Source organism: Petaurus breviceps, unplaced genomic scaffold (genome assembly GCF_028583685.1).
Source record: "Petaurus breviceps papuanus isolate PSGF00001 unplaced genomic scaffold, PetGlider_PUasm1.0 37, whole genome shotgun sequence".
In the NCBI taxonomy this organism is placed as follows: Eukaryota; Metazoa; Chordata; class Mammalia; order Diprotodontia; family Petauridae; genus Petaurus; species Petaurus breviceps.
The window spans coordinates 56,655,442-56,666,798 of NW_027186296.1; the positions used below are offsets into that span (position 1 = coordinate 56,655,442).

The following is an 11,357-nucleotide window of genomic DNA, read 5'->3' on the forward strand; positions in this document are numbered from 1 at the left end:
ATTCAATAAGTCCTGAATTCACCTTATTAACCATTGTTTTGCCCGCATCTCTCCATCTTTTCCACGAGAATAGCATTAGAGACCGCCAAATGGTATGCTAAAGTCACATAAACTAAACATTAACATTTCCTTGAGGAACCTGCAAAAAGTGAAATGTGATTTGTCTGGAATGATCTATTCCATTTTTTGGTAAAGGAAGAATAAAAAACTATTCATTGACCACGATTTACCAGTATTTATAATAGAGTAAACAATATTTATTTGTATAACATTTCAATGACTACGAAGTCATTTTTGTTTTTTCTCTGACTACTGTGGAGCCAAGTGACCCAAATATTCAAAAGGCTAGTTCCTACATGATGAAACAATGGATTGGGATGAAGAAGGAAAAACATGTACATCAGGATTATAGAAGACTACATAACATGGGTTATGTTTGCTTCCCTATTTATGCCCATAGTCAGGAAAATGTAATCCCACTCACTACCCCCATCCTCTCCACAAATACCTGCCCTTTGGCCAGAATATTTATGTTCCAACAGATGGGGATGTTACTACATGATTAAGAGAGAACCTTTTGATAAGCAAAATAGCATGAGACACTCCTATTTTTTGAAGTAGGAAGTCCAAGTCTTCTCTTTGAAAACTAAGACCAAAATAGTTCTATTTTAACAAATGTTCACACAAGTTCTGGCAGCATTTACCCAGGCACATTTCTAACATGGGATTGGGCAATATCAATGATCAAGATGTCACATGGGGAGGCTGCAAATAAGCATGGCCACCCTTCCACAAGTCCTGGCAGACAGGGCTCTTGTCCAGCCAGATTTGATCAACAAAGCTTTTGGGAAAAGATTCTTTTGAATAAATGTGCATTTATCAAATCCTTTGGGTATTGGGGACCACATTTGCATCCACAGGGAAGATGTCACCATGATATTAACTGGGCCCAGACACTGAGCACCACAGTGAACACTCCAGCAAGGTTGCAAAGTTCCTTCAAAATTATTCTGTTCTTTCCAAAAACAATTCGTGTTTGGAAAAGTGAAGGTAGCACATTTTCTGTCAGTCAAGAAGAGACTCTTAGGCTCCCCAGAACTGAGTAATAATAGAAAATGACTGCCATAAGAAACCTTTCAATGGACTTACCTCTAGGCATAAAATGTAGCTTGTGTTAAGTTGGGTTTCAAGTAAATGTCAAAATTCTACATTTCATTTCTTAGGATTCAGAATAGTAACTACAGAAGATATTTTATCAGTATTTATAAAAGCTTTTTTTTTTCTCTACTATAGAGGAAGTTCCATAGTATCAAATGTTCTCTTCTCTAATAAATGTTAAGTAAATGCAGAAAGCTTGTATTTACTTTTTCAGAGTTACCAGGTCTGTTGAGGCAAATTAAACACCAGCCCAAAAGAAAAACAAACCAAAGCAAAATAAAAACCTATTTTAAAACCTACCAAACTCAATCCTCATTAGATGTAGATGGTGCTTACACTGCTAACAAATTGAAGAATGGAATCAAGATTAAGATCTATCTATCTATCTATCTATCTATCTATCTATCTATCTATCTATCTATCTACCTATCTATCTGTCTGTCTGTCTAGATTTAGATCTAGATATGTAGATATAAATGTACATATCTGTGTATATATGTATTAATATGTGGATACGTATATAGCAATGCAAACACTTAGCCAATTATCATGCTTCATATTCAGGACAAGGGTGCCAGGTCAATCACTCCTCATAAAAGGTGATAACTGACTGAGGATGTTTCATATTTGTTTCTTTGTTCAGCACCAAGTTGACCTCATCAGTACGTTTGTACTTCATGAAAAACATCAGCTCTCCACTACTGTTGGTAGCACCAATGAATCAGTCTGGATCAAGGCCCCTTGGAAAGCCTTTCAGCGTGTCAGCAGACTAGCATTTTTTTTTTCTTTGACTTGTTATCATCTGGCTTGCGATCAGATAAAGACTTTCCCTTGGCTCCATTTTTTCTTTACCAGTCTTCTGAGAATTCATAAATGCTTCAATAACTCTAGACAATCTAAGTTTTCCTCAGGTTCCCATGTGTTGTCAGCATCTGTAAATCATTTCTGTTTTAAGAAAGACTCCACTTTTCCATTCACTCACTTGCCAGTCCAACATTTCTCCATCACAAACTCCTCAGGCTCTGTCTGCTTCTTCTACTTTCTGTTTCTTTCCCATATTTTGCAATGTAGTTATATTAGAGACCATTATTTTTCAGACTTGAAGAGCTTTTACTAGAAAAATGCATGACAATTAAAAGGAAGCTTACATGACAGAAAAAAAAAAACTAGTTGAACACAAGTTCAAAAATATGGAAAGCTTCATGAATTTGTGCATCATGCTTACACAGGGACCATACTAATCTTCTCTGTATCACTCCAATTATAGTCCATGTACTGCTGAAGTGAACACTGGAATTACCTACTCTTGATGAACTCTTAGAACTCTTCATAATCACTGCTTCCTTTTCTGGACACTTGTTAGCCATTCTTTCAATAACACATTCTAAAATTTTGCCAGGCATCAAGTCCAAGCTTATTGACCCATGTCTTATGAACTCCATTCTCTTCCCTTTATGAAAATGATATTTTTTCTGTAGTTCTATGGCATGTTCTTCATGATATTTCAAAAATAATTGACAATGGCTCAGCATTCACATATCAACACTCAAGAACATAGCTCATTTCGACCAAGGAATTTAAACTCATTGTAGGTGCTATCTTACTGCCTCCCTATTATTTTGTGTATCAGTACCCTATTAGACATTAAAACTGACATGTGGAGATCTATAAGATATGACATATATTCATCATTAAGGATTAAAGAATCAAATGATGAGGATGGAGAGAGAACAGATTAAAGCAGGTGATGGAGGAAGAGAAGCCACTTGTGGCACTCAACCAATTATATTGGAGAAGTGGGAATAGTGGTAGGGTGGACAGTGGGATAGAAGTTTAATAGGGTAAGACCATCAGGAATTGATAGCTATGGAGAATACTACAAAGGACTTTTGGGGAGGTGGATGACAACATCACATCATTATCATCACAACTAGTTTTTATATAGTTCTTTAAGGTTTGCTAAGAATTTTACATGTTATCAGGTTTGATACTCACAAAAAACTCAGTGAGGCAGGTATTATTATAATCCTCATTTTACACTTGAGAAAACTGAGATTGAAAGTTTAAGTGGCTTGCCTAGGGTTGCACAACTTGTAAGTGTCTGAAGCAGGATTCAAGGTCATATCTACCAGAATCTAAAACCAAAATTCTATATACTGTGTGACCTAACTGATTCTAGGTAACATTACCTGAAGAATTTTTTCTGTCCTTTGCTATGTCAGAAATGGATATTAATATACTATAAAAATAATTCTTTCTCTCTTTCTCTTTCTCTGTCTCTGTCTCTCTGTCTCTGTCTCTCTCTCTTGTCCTATCTACTATAGCAAGAACAGTATAAGAAGCTTCTTGGTTAATGATTCATCCTCTTCTCTAATGTATTGTATCTGTTCTAGTCAGTCTATTGCTTGCCAGATTTGACCCATGACTTTGTTTTAAACAATCTCTAGCTGAAGAAGCAAGGTATCCTAAGGGAGAGATAGAAGGAAGCATGTGCTAAGCTGCCACTGCCACCTTTCCTCAGTTTTCAGTGGACATGAACCAAAATACTGGTCCCCACTTCATGCCCTGAATACTAGCTCTTATTCTACTATGGCTCACATAGTCATCATTGAGGGAAATAATGCCTGTGAAGAAGGGATCCATCTTCTTTTCAACCACCTGCACCAATCACTAATCAGCTGCCACCAATAGCTAAGTCTAAGAGTTCTGGAAATGCCAGTGGCAGTGCCCTCTAGACCATGAACCCCAGTACTGTCTCTACAACAGTTATCCTAGGTATCAAAAATGTAGCTCCTGGTCTGGCAAATGCTTTTTCAGTTGCTGAAATCCCCGCTTCCTTAGCAATTACAAATACCACAGCTCCAGAATAGAAAGTTCTCATAAATAAAAGACCTTATCACTGTCAAATGGTTCAAAATCAGAAGCAAATAGGATTTTTAACATGGGAAATTATACTAAATAAGATCAATTACTATCTGGTTTGCCCCTAAGTCTAAGGGCTGTGAGACCTTTCTAACTTTCAGTTCAAACCTCTGATATGGGTTGACTCACTCATTGAAATGTGACTCCCAAAGTGGGCAGAGCCAAGATGGCAGAGAAAAGGTGGCAATTTGCCTCAGCTCTCCCCAAAAACCTTACAAACACATTTAAATAATGTCATAAAACAATCCCTAGAGCAGCAGAACTCAAAAAAGGACAGGGTGAAATAATTTTCCAGCCAAAGACAACTTAGAAAGTTGGAAGGAAATGTCTGTTGCATCTGGATAAGACAAGAGTACTGTTTGGCGTAGGCTGTGCCCACACAGTCATGGCCACAGCAAACCAGAAGCAGGCCTTGGGAGCCACTGAAACACAGCTGCAGCAAGTACTTCTGGATGTTCCAACCCATAGATGGTAAGGGGGTCAAACAACTGGTCAGAAGGAGATTACAGGCATGTCTGTTAGCAGTGAGGCTGGATTCTGTTGTTTTACCCATAGTGGGATCTGGGTTGCAGTCCTAGGTGACAGTCCCAGGGCAAGGAGGAACACTAGCACAATGGAGTTTGCTACCTGAATGTAACAGGGACCTAGGCACAGTTCCAGGGCAGAAAGAATGTTGGTGATCACTCACAAAACAGAGTACAGGCCATGAGAGTAGTAAACACCTTTTCTTAGATCATACCACCTTGGAAGAACTGAAAACTTAAAAGTCCCTAGAAGTATTTCTGAAAACAGCATCACAAAGCCCTTGAAATTTGTGACAGTACACCCTCCACTCTGGAAGCAGAACCCTACTCTAACAAAGAATTTAAAAATCAGGTAATAAATAGACTAGGAAGATGAACAAAGAACAGAAAAAATAAATTCTGACTATAGAAATTTACTATGGTGATGAGGAAGATCAAAATACACACTCATAAGAAGGTAATAAAGTCAAAGCTCCTATATCCAGAGCCTCCAAGAAAAATATAAATCGATTTTAGGCCATGGAAGAGCTCAAAAAGGATTATGAAAGTCAAGTAAGAGAGAGGAAAAATTGGGAAGAGCAATGGAAGTCATGCAAGAAAATCAGAAAAAAAAAGAGTCAATTGTTTGGTAAACAAGATTAAAAAAAATACTGAAGAATATAATACCTTAAAAAATGGACTAAGTCCAATGACAAATGAGGTCCAAAAATCCAACAAGGATAAGAGTGCCTTAAAAAGCAGAATTGGCCAAATGGGAAAAGAGGCACAAAAATTCACTGTAGAAAAAAATTTCTCAAAAATCAGAATTGAGTAAATGAAAGCTTTAGAAGAAATCAAGAAACAATAAAACAAAACCAAAAGAATTAAAAATAGAAGACAATGTGAAATGTCTCATTATAAAAACAACAAACCTGTAAATAAGATACAAGAGAGATAATTTTAAAATTATTGGACTTCCTGAAAGCCATGATCAAAAAAAGAGCATAGACACCATCTCTCAAGAAGTTATCAAAGAAAGCTAGAACCAGAGGGTAAAATAGAAATTGAAAGAATTCACCAATCACCTCCTGTAAAGCCAACATGAGCAGCTTTCCAGAAGAATGCTACTGTGAACAGCTTTTCAAGGTTCTGATTACACAGCATAGTGAACATTCTATTTATTCAATAAGAAATCAGAAGAAAACATTCACAGAAATAAAAATACAGCATTCACAATGTTACAAATTATCACAGAAAATCAAAATATAGCATTCACAACAACTTGTCACAGAAAATGGCCACATAGTTTTCACCACAGTGGTCACAAAGTTTTCAACAAAGAACAATCATTTAGTAACTCAATCATTCAATCATAAAGTATAATAGTCAAAGTTCTCCACTCATGAGACCCATTAAGTAAACTCAATCAGTCACTTATTCAGTCATCAGTCACTAATACAATCATTTAGTCAATCAATCATTCAATCAACTCAATAACTCAATCATCCTTCATCATTCACTATTCAATCATCAGAAAATACAAAGACCTTCCACCCATAGGTCAATAGTGAATTTACAATTTCTCAGTCAGTACACAGTATCCAAGTAAAGTCTTCTTTCAGCTTGACTTGGGGTGGTTTCTGAGATTCCATGGTCCCAGATCCTACCTAGATTCACCAAACTGTCACCTGGGTTCAAAGGCAGACAGCTCCCAAATCCTTGTCCAGCTCTTCATGCAGTCTCTGTTCCATGATTAAGCTCACAACATCCAAATCCACCTCAAATCCTTCACAGTCTCTGTTCCTGGGAAGTCAAGGCAAGGCTCAACAAAGCCACAAACAGGTTCATTCAAAGTACCAGTATCATAGTCATGCTTCCTCAGTCTTTGGCAGATCTGGCTGGCTCTCAAAAATCTTAAACAGTCCCAGCAGCTCTGATTGGCCCTCAGACTCAGCAGAAGATTCAGCTGGTTCCCATAATCAAAATCAATTCATCCAGGTTCTCCAAATCAAAATCATTCTCTCCAGACTGGCACCTTTCCTCCTTAGTCTCCCTGGCAGCAGCAGCTTCTGCCTCCACGATGTTTGCTCCAAGAAGATCTTTCTGACCCAGCAGGGGCTTCTCCTTACATACACAAGACATCAGCTCCTTTCTGCTTCAGCCATTTCCTGTTTCTACCCCTTCCTGTTATGTCTGTAACAGGAGTTCATATCTTCTATTTCTTTAACAGAGGCTTGATTAATTACTAAGTGCTAAGTACCTGTTAACTTTGCTAACACTAAGGGATCAAATTACAGTACTATTATACCTCCTGAAAGGTGCAAGGAAAAAATATTGCAAGCAGCCAGAAGTAAACAATTCAAATATCATGGAGCCCCAATCAGGATATCATAAGATCTAGCAGCTTCTACAACAAAGGATCAGTGGGCTTGGAAGATGATATTCCAGAGGGCAAAGGAGCTAGAATTACAACCAAGCGTCACCTACCCAGTAAAGCTGAGTACAATCTTTCAGGGGAAATTTGGATATTCAATTAAATAGAAGGCTTTCAGACATTCTTGATTAAAAGACTAGAGCTGAATAGAAAATTTTACTTCTAAATTCAAGGCTCAAGAGAAGCATTAGAAAGTAAAAAGGAAAGGGAAATCATAAGGGACGTTAATAAGGTTAAACTGTTTCCATTTCTTTATGGGAAGATGATACTTTAACTCAAAAGAACTTTCTCATTATTAGAGTAGTCAAAGGGAGTATGTATAGACAGAGGGCACAGGCATGAGTTGAATATGAAGGGATGATATAAAAAATAAAATTAATGTTTGAGAGAGGAATGTACTAGGAAAAAGGGAAATGGAGAGGTAGAATAGGGTAAATTATCTCACATAAAAGAGGCAAGAAACAGCTTTTACAGTGGAGGGGAAGAGGGGGAGATGAGGAATTGACTCAAAGAGGAAATAACATACACACTCAATTGGCTATGGAATTCTAGCTTATCCTACAGGAAAGTCAGAAGGAAAGGGAATAAGCGAAGGGGAGGGAAGGATGATAGAAGGGAGGAAAGATTGAGTGAGGAGATAGAAGGAAAATACGTTAGAGGAGGGATGGGGTGAAAGGAAAGAGAGAGAATAGAATAAACAAGGGCAGGATAGGATGGAGGGAACCATAGTAAGTAATAGTAATTGTGAAAAAATTTTTAAAGTAAATTTCTCTGATAAAGGCCTTATTTCTCAACCATATAAAGAAGTGAGTCAAAATGTAGAAACATAAGAGCCATTCCCCAATAGATAAATGATCAAAAGATAGGAACAGTTTTCAGTTGAAGTAATCAAAGCTATCTATAGTCATATGAAAAAAATGCTCTAACTCACTGTTGATTAGAGAAATGAAAGTTAAAACAACTCTCAGGAGCTACCTAGGATAACACAGCTAATAAATGTCTATTAATTGCTTACTAATTAATTGCAAAATAAGGCAACTAGGTGACACAGTGGATAGACTCCAGGCCTGGAGTGAAGAAGACTCATCTTTCTGAGTTCAAATCTATCCTAGGACATTTATTAGCTCTATGACCCTGTGCATGTCACTTAACCATGTTTGTCTCTGTTTCCTCATCTGTAAAATGAGCTGGAGAAGGAAATCACAAACCTCTCCAGTATCCTTGCCAAGAAAACACCAAATAGGTCATGCAGAGTCAGGTAATACTGGAATGACTGAATGACAACAACAAGCAGTTGAAAAATACTTTTCATTTATTATTTTCACCCATCCATCCATCCATTCATTTATCTATTCAATTTAGTCTTCTGACTTGCCTTTGACTGACTGCTCCTTCTTGGTTTTTGCCTTCAGTACACTGCTTGTTCTATAAACTGACTCAACCAGAAAACATATTCTCAGTTTTTAACTTATATATGAGATAATTGTTAGAAAAAATCTCCCTTACCTGAAATTCCCAGAAATTTAATACATAAGGCATTGTTAATGTATAATCTCCAGGAGGCTATTATTAAAATATAAACATATTAAATAGGAGGGGTGACATTCACTTCATCATTCAACTTCCTGTGCATTAATTTATTACATTCACTAGTTTTGTCCAGCAGAGACATGGTTCAGGTAAGTTTTGATACTGGAAAGAAGGTTGGAAACATATGACCCTATCTGCCAATGGATGTCAAAATCACCATCATCCCCACATTAATAGAGCACTTAAATATTATCTTATTTCATCATCACAACAACACTGGGAAGTAGGCATTATTATTATTCTCATTTTACAGATAAGGGAATTGAGGAAGAGGGGTTAAATGACTTGCCTAGAATCACACAACAATTTGAATTCAGATATTCTTGAGGTCCAGGAATCTATCCCCTGTGCCACCTTCTGAAGTCAGATAGCTGAATAGCTGGATAGCTGAATGTAGATGTATGTGTAGAGGCTCAGAAGGCCTCAGAGCACAAAAAACGATTTCGGATTCAGAGTGACTAAGGCCATATTTCCTAAGAACACATCCAAAATATCCACTGAGGAGAACCAAATAAATAACAAACAAAACCCTTTTGAGGGGTGGCTAGGTGGTGCAGTGAGTAGAGCACCAGCCCTGAAGTCAGGAGGACCTGAGTTCAAATCCGGCTTCAGACATTTAACACTTATTATCAGTGTGACCTTGAGCAAATCACTTAATCCCAATTGCCTTCCAAAACGAACAGAAATAACCCTTTTGAAAGACCTAAAGAGCTAAAGATCAAACTTTTAAAAATAACACTGTTCAGTAGAAATTAAGTTCCCTAAAAACAAGGGACTATTTGATTTTTTCCTTTGCATGTCAAACACCTGGCACAGTGTCTAGTACAGAGTAGGTGCTTAATAAATGCTCATTGATTTTGAATCAAATGGATAATATAAATTACAGCCAAAATTAATGAACATTTCATTTTCCTGCAGATTTGAATTATGTGGATTACCTCTACTTAGCTCAAATTAATCTGAAAACTGTCAAATGTCTTTTTCTACTATTCCATAAAAATATCATAAAGGCCTAAAGAGTGATTGCCTATGGGGTTAGATGTGGGATAAGGTCCCTGAGGACACTGGAGAGCATGCAGATGAGGGTTCCATGAAAGAACAAGGGATATTGAGCCTAGATGAGAGAAGACTTAAGGGAAACATGAGAGATGTCTTCAAGTACTGGAGGATCTGTCCGGTGAAAGAGGGATGAGACTTGTTCCACTGTTCCCCAGAGGATTAAAAATAGGAGCAACGGATCAATGTGCAGAAGCAGAATTAGGCTTGATATAAGGAAAAATTTTGTAACAATTAAAACTGTCCAAAAATGGAATGGGCTGCTTCCAGAGAGAATGGATTTCCTCTCACAGGAAGTCTTCAAGTGAGTGCTGGACGGCCACTTATCAGTATGTTATAGAGGATATTTTTGTTAAAGTATATATTGAACTACATGACTTTAGAGGTCTTTTCCAATCCTGAGCCTCTGATATTCACCTGATTGTTGAATACCAGTCAGAGCAATTTAATGAGACTAGATCAATAAGGACTGAGTCAGCACTGTCTGATTTGACTTCTCTTATATTGTAATGATTACTGATTCTGTGAAAAGATGAAGAATTGTCACAAAGGAGGAAAAGGAATTGATCACAGCAAAACATACTAGGTCAAATATATATATATATATACATATATACATATATATTATACACACACATATACATACATATACTTATATGTATATCAAGAAAAAGATTACAGTGAAATCTGTACTCTGTCTAACCTACCAAGGGAACTATTTGGGTGAAACCCCATAGAGAAAAATGAAAAGTAAAAAATACAAGTATTTCATCCCACCAAACCAATGGTAGGAGAGAAGCTAGTGGGCAGGAGAGCTAAGCATGTGCAAAAGATTAGCAGGTAGGCTTCTCAGCTAGGGTCTAATCAACACAAGCAGAATCACGTTAGTGTGGTCAAATACAAAATCATAGTGAAGTCAACTGGGGAAATAGTATTATGACTTTGACCTAGAGCTACTAGGATCACAACTTTGCCTTTCTGTCTCAACTTATTCCTACAGCTCCCTTCAGCAACCTTGCTTTTTCCTTTTCAAACCCACTCTGCTTTTAGAATATGCTCTAGCCAATGATGTCCTTGTCTAGTGACACCTTAGCTATGTGGCTACAAAGAAGACCTCCTGGAAAGTGCAGTCTGATGTATTTTTCCTAATGAGGAATGATCTCTGTATTAGGGATCATCAGGGAAATGAAGTCCTGGGAATTTTGTTCTTCTGTGATACCCGCTAAAATAATAAAAAGAATCAAATCCCCAAACCTGCAAATCCCAAAGCAAAAAGATAACAAACAGAAAGCATAGTTATATTTTTCAAACCATGAATCAAGAGCAAGAGAATGAAAATTAAGAGTGCAGTAAAGCAGCAATACCATTTACAGAGATTTGAATTCATATCACTCAAAGATCACAAGTCCCCACCATTCAAGTGGCATGCTGGTCATGCTCTCCCACCCCTACACACATCTGATGATGATGGAATTATAGGGTGAGATAGAATTCCTCTTCCACAGATAAGTCCTTGGGTCCAAAACATGAGTCTATGAACCTCTGAATTAAAAGTGAAGGAACTAGGAAACATCAAACAGTGTGATATGGTATTGAAACTCCTGGTTGTACTAGGGTTTGTGAAGCTATATACTTCCTAACATCTGTCTGGATCTGTGCCATATTGAACGTTCTTAGTTTCAATTACATGAATA

General features: G+C 37.3%; 1 non-coding gene and 1 pseudogene across 1 annotated transcript; both read right to left on the reverse strand.

Annotated features, from left to right (window-relative positions):
- Nucleotides 1–1,705: 1,705 nt before the first annotated feature.
- LOC138168574 (chromobox protein homolog 3 pseudogene) lies at nt 1,706–2,245 on the reverse strand (annotated as a pseudogene).
- A 97-nt stretch (nt 2,246–2,342) lies between these two features.
- Nucleotides 2,343–2,449, reverse strand: LOC138169673 (U6 spliceosomal RNA). Its single transcript, XR_011170426.1, has one exon. It is a non-coding gene; the product is annotated as a U6 spliceosomal RNA (small nuclear RNA).
- Nucleotides 2,450–11,357: the final 8,908 nt, after the last annotated feature.